Raw genomic sequence first — 8,541 nt, 5'->3', positions numbered from 1 at the left:
GAGATATTGGTCTGTAGTTTTTTTGTGTGTGTATTATCTTCACCAGGTTTTGGTATCAGAATAATATTGGTCTCTTAAAGTGAGTTGGAAAGTATTGCCTCCTCTTCAATTTTTTGAAAGAGTTTGAGGAGAATAGGTATTAAATCTTCTTTGAATGTTTGGTAAATTCACTGGTAAAGCAATCTGGTCTTGGACTTTTACTTTTTTGAAGGTTCTTGAAGGTTGTTTCACTTTCCATACAGCTGATTCATCTATGTTAGATTTTCCAGTTCTCCTTGATTTAGTCTAGGAAGATTATATTTTTCTAAGTACTGGTTTATTTCTTCTAGGTTATTAAATTGGGTGTTATATACTCTTTCATAGTATTGTATGATCCTTTGCATTTCTGTGATATCAGTCATAATTTTCCCTCTTTCATCCCAGATTTTGTTTATTTGTGTCCTTTTTCTTTTTCCTTTAGTGAGTCTAGCCAGGGTTTTGTCAATTTTATTAACCTTCTCAAAGAGCCAGCTCTTTGTTGCATTTATTTTTTCAATTATTTTGTTTTGTTTTCAATTCCATTTATTTATGCTATAATTTTGATTATTTCTTTTCTTCTGCTGACTTCAGGCTTAATTTAACTTCCTTTTCTAGTGTTTTAATATGAAGCATTAGGTTGTTTATTTGGGCTCGTTCTTGTTTTTGGAGATAGGCCTGTAATGATATGAACTTTCTTCTTATGACCGCTTTTGTCGTGTCCCAAAGTTTTGATATGTTGTATTATCATTATCATTTGTTTCTATGTATCTCTCAATCTCTCTTTTTGTTTCTTCTCTGACCCAGTTATTCTTCAGTAGCATGTTGTTTAATCTCCATGTATTTGTGGTTCTTCCTGATATCTTTTTGCAATTGATCTCTAGTTTGAAAGCATTATGGTCAGAGAATATGGTTGGTATGATTTCAACCCTCTTATATTCGTGGGGCTATCTCTATGTCCCAGTATGTGTTTGATTCTTGAGAATGTTCCATGTGCACTAGAGAAGAATGTATAAGCAGCTGTTTTGGGATGGAAGGCTCTGCAAATGTCAATGGGGTCTATGTCTAATGGGTCTAATGTGCCTTTAAAGGATGTTATTTCCTTATTGATTTTCTGTCTGGATGATCTGTCCCTATTCTATAGTGGAGTATTTAGGTCTCCTACTATGATAGTGTTTTTGGTCTGTTTCTCCCTTTAGTTCTTTTAGTGGTTGCTTTATATATTTCAGAGCTCCCTGATTGAGAGCATATATATTAATAAATGTTATGTCTTCTTGATGCACGATTCCCTTTGTCATTATGAAGTATCCCTTTTTTATTTGTTTGTTTGTTTGTTTGTTTATTTTAGGAGAGGCAACCCTTGCTTGACCTCACAGATTGCAAGCACTTTGTCAGCTTACAATCCCTTATTTTTAAATTTTTATGCCTACAGCACCTATTCTTCCTAAGTGGTCTGCCCTCCAAGTACAAATCAGGCCTGACCCTGCTTAGCTTCCAAGATCAGAAAGGATTGGGCTTGTTCAGGGTAGCATGGCCATAGACTCCTCAGTATCTTTCTTTACCTTTTTATTTTTTGAAGTTTATTTCTCCTGATATTAGTACTGCTACTCCCTCCCACTTTTATTTAAATGCCATTTGCTTGGTACATCATTTTCCACCCTTTCACTTTGAGTTTATATTTGTCTTTGGAGCTGAGATGTGTCTCCTAGAGGTAGCATTTGGTTGAGTTTTTTTTTTTGATCCATTCTGCAACTCTGCGCCTTTTTATTGGTGAGTTCAGTCCATTTACATTTTGGGTGATTATTGAAATATGAAGTCTTCTTATAGCCATTTTATCTTTTGCTTTCTGGTAGCTCGGTGTTTCCATTGCTTCCTTGTCCTTGTGCTTCTGTTTTCTTTATTTTGGTTGGCTTTTGTGTGTTTTCTTTTTGATTGTTGTTTTATGTTATATACTTCAGTTCTGCATCTTCTTTGTGTGGTTACCATTATGAATATGTAAAAGATATTATATATATACAGTCATCCATTTTCTTTTGCATGTGCTTTCTCTCCATTCCCCTTTGTAAATTTGGATCTTTGAATCCTCCCCTCTTCAGTCATTGTTATCTCAATATTTCCGTATGTATGTTGAATGTTCATTACTATCTTGTAATAACAATTCTCTTTTTATTATTTAAGCTTATAATGCCCTGTTCTTAGTAAGGGTTGCACTCCTCTGCTTCTATTTTCCTGATTGTCACTTTACTCCTAATTATGTCTTGCTATTTTGTTTTAGATAAGCTGGCACTTTCAGTATTTTCTGTAGTGCAGGCCTCGGAGTAGAGAATTCCCTCAATCGTTGTATGTCTGGAAAGGTCTTAATTTCGCCTTCATATCTAAAGGAGAGCTTAGCCAGATACATTATTCTAAGCTGATTGTTCCCTTCACTTAATAGTTTAAATATTTGATTCCACTCCTTTCTGCCTTGTAAGGTTTGCATTGAGAAGTCCAAGGATAATCTAATGGGGTTTTCTTAATAAGTTACCATTTTCTTCTACCTGGTTGCCCTGAGAATTCTGTGCTTATCATTGATTTTTGATAATTTTAATACAATGTGTCTTAGTAAAGGCCTTTTTGGGTCAAGATAATTGGGTGTTCTGTTGACTTCTTGAATTCCAAGCTCCAGCTCATTCCTTAGATTTGGGAAATTCTCATCAACTATTTCCCTGAAACTGCTTTTTAGTCCCTGTTGCTTTTCCTTGCCTTCGATAATGCCCATTATTTTTATATTTCCTCTCCTGATGGTATCAGCTAGTCCTTGTATTTCTTTTATTATTTTTCATTCTTCAGTTTCTCTCTTCTTTTTTCTGATTTATTTCTAGATTCTTGTCTTCAATGTCACTGATCTTTTCCTCCATTTGGTCTACTCTATTTCCCAAGCTTGCTATTTCATTTTTCAACTCTTGCAGCGTGTTTTTCATCTCCAGAAGTTCTATTTGGTTTTTTTTTTTTTTTTGAGGGTTTCAATCTCCTTGCTCTGCTCATCTAGTTGTTTTTTCAATTCCTGAAATTGATGATATGGGTCATTTCAGAATTCGCTGAATTTTTTTTCAGCAGTATCAACCTAAATTCTCTGTTATTTAAGTCACATATTTCTGTTCATAAGCGTATTTTCTGGAGATTTTTCTCTTTCTTTATGAGATGCCTTGTCACCTTGGTTGTTCATGATGTTTAACGGAATATTTCTCCACCTGGACATTGATGGAAGTGTATTCTGCTGTTTTTTCCCAAAAGAAGATTTAGTATATAAAGGTCTCTTTTTAGCCCGTTGCAAAGAAGGCGCTTTGCTTTTGGTTTCCAGTTGGTTGCATCTAAGCCTCTTGGATTCTTGCTTTATATAAAGCTTTAAAAATGCCTTTTTATTTTCTAATAGATATTTAATCATGCTCACTACCCTCAGTTTCAGTTCCTGTCAGTGTTAGCAACAGTCTCAGTAGCATTTGCTCAGATTCCTCTTGGGCTCCACAGTGATCAGTCTTGGAGAGTATATGGGGAGAGGCTCTCTGGGTTGGGAGTTGGAGACTGTGGCTCAACCTCAGTTTTACAACCAGGCCCGGTAAAAATCAACTGTTGTTTTTCTGCCATACTACTTCTCTGCCTTCTGCCCCGATGACTGGGCTCTGCCGCTGGCCTTGGAGAGCTCATAGCTTTCCCAGGCAGGGCTGTTCAGGGAACTTGCTGCTACATCTCTCCCTCCCCTCCTCCCACAGGTAGCTCCAGGGGCTGCAAGAGGCAGCTTCTTTATTTCTCCCAATCCACCACCTGACACCTGGGGTTCTGACCTGTAGTAGCTCTTATGTGCACATCCCACACTCAGACATGCTGGTGTACAGTTAGGATATTTTTTGTTGAGTTTTAGATGTTCCGCTTATTGTTGTTTCAAGGGGAGAGATCTGAGGAGATCTCTCATTCTTCCATGTTTCCAAAGATCTCAAAATTATCAGTAATTAAAAGAATATTGATATGTTCAATACACATATAAACACATATATAAATATATATATATTATACTGTTTATTGTAGAAGTAATAAATAATATACTTGAGGTGACTGTTAATTCTGCTTCTAATTTGAGTTTGCTATGTAAGTGGTATATTCAGGAAAACTATTGCACAAACTTTTAAAAATTTTACTGAAAATTCCATTATTCATAATATAAGATAAATAAAATATTTCTGTGATATGATTTCTATATAGAATTTAAAAAGAATAAATAGGACTATGTTATAGTTTCCCTATTGGATATTATTTTATGTCATGTGTGCCAATTTTATTCTGCCCAAAAGGTCCTCTAACTTTTCAGATATCTGAGAGAGAAATCTTCTTTGAAATCTTGCATAGAAGAACCCACAAAATCCATTTCTTTGACCCCTGCTAGTATTTCAGATGTGTGCTTCAGAAAAAGAGATGCTTCACAGCAGTTTTAAGATTTCAAACCTTTTCTAGAATTCAAAACATGAATGAAATATCAGTAACATCAGAAATGTGTTTCAAATTCAAATAGAAATTTAAAAAGCCTCAAGTCAAGTTGAAATGAGCAACTAGAGGACTTCATTTTGACTGCATAAAGAAACTTGCTTTAGCTATCTATCATCAATGCAAAGATACCTTGTAAATTGGAACGTTCATTTTTTTCCCAAGGGAGGCACATCCTTTGATAACTGAAACAGTGTTTCTGGCATCTCATCCAAAATAGCAGCTGTTATATAGCAAATCCAAGGGTAACAGAAATCCCTGAGAAATCATAAGACAGCTGATGCCTTCAAAGCAATTGCCTTAGAGATCTCAACATGGTCCAGAAATTCCAATCAGAGATTTGTTGCAATTGAGGACAATTTATCATTCCATGTAAAGTGAGGGGACTTTTTTCCTCTGGAAAATCTTGCGAATAATTTTATAGGCTTTGGGTTCTGAGGGATCTAGAGCCATGTGTTTGAATACCATCACACATTTGCTGTGTTCAGTTTAGGTAACTCCTGTTCCCTCACCTAGAAAATAAGGATAATAATAATATCAACAACATGAGTTCCTGGGGCAGAATAAGTGAGCTCAGATGTGTAAAGCACATAGAACAGTGCTTGGCAAATAAAAAAGACAATATTTTATTAGATTGATTATTATTATTGTTGTCAGAAGTTGTGTCTGTGCTCTGAATTTCTAAACATACCTGACTTCTGGACATTTCTACTTTCATGTCTGAAAAGTTGTCTCACGTTGAAAGCATTCCCAAGGAAATGCATGATTGTCCCTTTAAATGTTGAGTGAAATCTTCAGACTCCTATTTCTACTAGTAAGAAATCTGGGATTTATCTTTGGCACCTGCATCAACCTCACCCCCAGATCCAATATATCAGCAGATCTCATCAATGTTGCCCTTCAAGTAGATCCCAGATCTTCCCATTTCTTTCCACTTCTACCACCACTACCTCAGTTTAACCCATGTATATGTGAATCCTAGATTACAGCATTAGCCTCTCATCCCCTCTACTCTCAGCCCCATTCTATTCAGAAGAATAGAAGAATTTATTTGAATGCAAATCAGATTATATAACACTCTCTTCTACAGTGCTTTTATTTGCTCCCCATTACTCTCAGGGTGAAGGCCAATATCCTTAAGCACACTTCACACAATCTGACCCCTACTTCTCTATCCAATCACACATTATACCATTTTCCCTTACAGTATCCCACTTCCTTTATTGCACATTTAAGGTACTGGTCCTTCAGTCTGCCTGTCCCCTTCAAACTTATTCATTTGTCAGATTGCAGTTTATCGCTACTCAGAGCAATTCTTTCTGATATTCCTAAAGGAAGATTCTCTTTCAAAAACTTACAGCACAACAAACTTTAACTTCCTACCATTTATTACAATTATAGTTTTCTTTCATTTAATCTTAATTCTTAAAATAATTTTAAAATTTATTCTTAAATTAATTTTCCTTAATTGTTTAATGCATGTTTCATGCACTTGCCATTAACTGCAGCATACTGCCTGATGTACAGTAAGCTCTTGTATATTTGTTAAATAAGTGAGAGTGACTGGATAAACAGAATGTTCACAGAGAGTGCCATAGGACTTTTTAATATTTATAGAGACATAAAACTAAGGAAATTGTAATGCACATATTAAAAAAAATATATCACAGACACCCTTGTATAATCATCACATCAATCAAGAAACCAGAACCACATGAGCCCACCTAATACTCGCAGTCACTGCACTGTTTTTCCCAAAGATAACCACTATTCTCATTTTAACAGGAATGCAGTTTTTTTAATCGTATATAAATGAAATCACAAGTTCTTTCGTGTCTTATTTCTTTAACTCAACATTATGTTGTGAAATTTATCCATTCATTTCATTTCTTGTAGTACTTTATTGTAGAAATATATCAGAGTTGGTAATACTAGCTTGTTTTTTCATTTTCTCAGTTCTGTTTTGATGAATAGATGATCTTTATAGACACCAATTCATCAGTGATTTGTAGTTAGTGTTTTATTGTCCTATTGAAGAAAAATTTGCTTATACCAAAATCATGACTGGTTCTCCTGTTTTTTCTTCTAAAAATGTATTATTTTACCTTTTATATTACATTCTATAATCAATCTAGAATTGATTTTCATAATAAAGTAGAAGTCAAGACTTCATTTATTCCACGTGGATAGACTATTGATCTAGCATCATTTATTGAAAAGTCCTTCTTCACTAGTTGAACTGTAATGCCATCTTTGACATAACTGAGTGACTATATATGTGAGTCTGTTTATGGGTTCTCTTTTTTTCCATCACTATTCTATTTTTCTTTCTTTATTGTAATTACCACACTATCTTAATTACATGACTTTATATTAAGTAAAACTATCTGGTGATATAAATTCACTGGCTTTATTGTTCTCCAATCTTGTCAAATATTCTAGTTCATTTGTATTTCCATGTGAATTTTATAATCAGCCTTTAAATTTCTACCCTGTCCCCCAAATGCAGAATTTTATCTGGTTTATATTGAATTCATAGGTAAATTTGGAGAAAATTGACACTTTTTATGATACTGAGTCACATGATTTATGACTATATTCCTTCACTTATTTAGCTGTTCTTCAATTTCTCTCAATAATGTTTTATAGCTTTTAGCGTAGATGTCAAGTTCCCTTTTCATTGGATTTATTCCCAGAAATTTAACATGTTTGGTGTTATTATAAATTATGTCTTTTTAAAAATATATTTTTTATTTTTTATTGCTCATGTATAAATACAATTATATTTTGTATTTTGGTCTTATAGCCAGTAACCTTGCTAAATTTATTAATCTAATTGTTTATAATAAGTAATTTTATATTTTGTTTGTGCACAAATATTCCTTTCATAAATGATATATTTGTATTTTCTTTATTATATCTATCCATCCATCCATCCATCCATCCATCCATCCATTCATCCATCCAGACTTCCATTTATCTATGTATTTATCTTGCTTTATATCATTGATTATTCCAAGTAGTACAGAGTTTAAAATCATGATGGCATTGTAATCTTTGTTTCTTAACTTAAAGAGAATGCTTTAAATATTTCATCCAGGTTTACTGTGGGTTTTCTATGAATATTTTTTTATTGCCTAAATAAATTCTCTTCTAGTCCTAGATTTTAAAGAATTATTTAAATTTATAAATACATAGTTGATTTTATAAATGCTTTTGCTGCACACACAAACAAATGATTCCCCCTTTTTATGTTAACATGGCGATAAAATAGTTTAATTTAGGATTGTTAAACTACAATGACGACTGAATATTAAACTTTATGTCATGATTATTTTCATATATATCTACAATTAGACTTAATGTGTTATTATGTTTATCTATAGTAATCTTATCTAGAAATATTTGTGAAAGAGATTAGTTTATAATTTTCCATTCCTGTAATGTCTTTGCCAGGTTTGAGTATCAAGATTTTGCTGATCTCTTAAAACAAGTTAAGAACTTTTCTTTTTCTCTTTTTCTTTTCTCTGAAAGTTTTTGTAAAAGGTTGATATTATGTCTCCCTTAAATGTTTAGAACCGTTCACCAGTTAATTCACCTGAGTTTTTTTTTTTTTATGAGATTTTCGAGAACAAATTCTATTTCTTGGCTAGTTATAGGCACATTCATGCTTGTTTTCCATTTTTTATTGACAATTATTTTCTTCAAAGAATTTTCCTACTTCACCTAAATAGTCAATTATATAGGCATAAAATTATTTGTAGTACTTATAATTACGTTTTGTTTCCTATAAAACTTGTAATGTTCTTTTCAGTTCTAATATTAATAATTTATTTTCACTCCTTTTTTTCTCATACTCAGTCTTATTAGAGGTTTATTGATTTTATTAGCCTTTCTAGAGAAGCAAATTTTAGATTAATTAATTTTGTTCAGTGAGTATTTGGAGATATAAAATTATATATATGTGATTGATTTCTACTCATACCTTAATCATCTCCTTTTTTAATTTTA

General features: G+C 33.1%; 1 pseudogene; it reads right to left on the bottom strand.

Annotated features, from left to right (window-relative positions):
• Positions 1-1,438: 1,438 nt before the first annotated feature.
• On the bottom strand, positions 1,439-1,557 carry LOC118610490 (annotated as a pseudogene).
• Between the last annotated feature and the right edge of the window lie 6,984 nt (positions 1,558-8,541).

The sequence above is a fragment of the Rousettus aegyptiacus genome, unplaced genomic scaffold, assembly GCF_014176215.1.
Source record: "Rousettus aegyptiacus isolate mRouAeg1 unplaced genomic scaffold, mRouAeg1.p scaffold_m13_p_12, whole genome shotgun sequence".
Lineage (NCBI taxonomy): Eukaryota > Metazoa > Chordata > Mammalia > Chiroptera > Pteropodidae > Rousettus > Rousettus aegyptiacus.
Note: the sequence above shows the minus strand (reverse complement) of the source record. Positions and strands in the feature narration are given on the sequence as shown.